This window comes from Rhincodon typus, chromosome 1 (assembly GCF_021869965.1).
Source record: "Rhincodon typus isolate 14 chromosome 1, sRhiTyp1.1, whole genome shotgun sequence".
Taxonomy (NCBI): Eukaryota; Metazoa; Chordata; class Chondrichthyes; order Orectolobiformes; family Rhincodontidae; genus Rhincodon; species Rhincodon typus.
In genome coordinates, this window is record NC_063332.1 from 32,852,910 (window position 1) to 32,854,847 (window position 1,938).

A 1,938-nucleotide genomic window follows, 5' to 3' on the forward strand; every position below is an offset into this window, starting at 1 on the left:
TCGTTAGTGAGACATGATTTCCCAAGCACAAAGCTATCCATAATCTATCCATAATCAGTCCTTGCCTTTCCAAATACATGTAAATCCTGTCCTTTAGGACTACCTCCAACAATTTGCCCACCACCAATGTCAGGCTCACCAGTCTGTTGCTCCCTAGCTTTTCCTTACCACCTTTCTTAAATAGTGGTACCACATTAGCCAACCTCTAGTCTTTCGGCACCTCACCTGTGGCTATCGATGATACAAATATCTCAGCCAAGCAATCACTTCCCTACCATCCCACAGAGTTATATGTTGCACCTAATCAGGTCCTGGGGATTCAGCCACCTTCATGTGTTTTAAGACATCCAGCACTTCCTCCTCTATAATATGGACATTTATCAAGACATTCCTATTTATTTCCCACGTTCTATACCTTCCATTTCCTTCTCCACAGTAAACACTGATCATAGAGCTATACAGCATCGAAACAGACCCTTCAGTCCAATTCATCGAAACCGACCAGATATCCTAAATTAATCTAGTCATGTTTGTCAGCATTTGGCCTATATCCCTCTAAACCCTTCCTATTCATATACCCAACCAGATGCCTTTTAAATGTTGTAATTATACCAGCCTCCACCACTTCCTCCCTCTGCATGAAAAAGTTGCCCCTTAGGTCCCTTTTAAATCTTTCCCCTCTCACCTTAAACCTATGCCCTCTAGTTTCAGACTCCCCCACCCGGGGGAAAAGACCTTGGCTACTTACCCTATCCATGCCCCTCATGATTTTATAAACCTCTACAAGGTCACCCCTCAGCATCTGACGCTCCAGGGATAATAGCCCCAGTCTATTCATCCTCTCCCTATAGCTCGAACCCTTCAAACCTGGCAACACCCTTGTAAATCTTTCGATGTTGTTAATTTAAAATCTGAGATAGATTTTTTTTGTTAAGCAAAGGTACTGAGGGATATGAGCCAAAGGCAGATATATGGAACCCAAAACAGAAATTGCTAGAAAAACTCAGCAGCGAAATCAGAGTTAACATTTTGGGTGGAGAGAGCCTTCCTCAGAACTGAGGAGCGCAGATATATGGGGAAACTGTGGGTCAGCCACCACCTCTCATGGTCTGTGAAACAGGTTGTGTGGAAGCATTTTAATTTACATTAATTTAATTTGATTTGATTTCATGGAATGATGGAAGAGGCTGGAGGGGCTGAATGGCCTAACTCCTGTTCCTGAGTATCGAGGCCAGGCCCCCAGAGGCAGGGCCCACCCTCCCTGATGACCTCTCCAAGGATCTCAGTTACTAGTGGTGTACCTCAAGGATCTCAGTTACTAGCGGTGTACCTCAAGGATCTCAGTTACTAGCGGTGTACCTCAAGGATCTGTTTTGGGGCCACTGCTGTTTGTCATTTTTATAAATGACCTGGATGAGAAGGATGGGTTAGTAAATTTGCAGATGACACCGAAGTCAGTGGAGTTGTGGATAGTGCGGAAGGATGTTGCAGGTTACAGAGGGACATAGATAAGCTGCAGAGCTGGGCTGAGAGGTGGTAAATGGAGTTTAATGTGGAAAAGTGTGAGGTGATTCACTTTGAAAGGAGTAACAGGAATACAGAGTACTGGGCTAATGGTAAGATTCTTGGTAGTGTGGATGGAGCAGAGAGATCTCGGTGTCCGTGTGCATAGATCCCTGAAAGTTGCCACCCAGGTTGATAGGGTTGTTAAGAAGGCGTACGGTGTGTTAGGTTTTATTGGTAGAGGGATTGAGTTTCGGAGCCATGAGGTCATGTTGCAGCTGTACAAAACTCTGGTGCGGCCGCACTTGGAGTATTGCGTACAGTTCTGGTCACCGCATTATAGGAAGGATGTGGAAGCATTGGAAAGGGTGCAGAGGAGATTTACCAGGATGTTGCCTGGTATGGAGGGAAGGTCTTATGAGGAAAGGCTGAGGG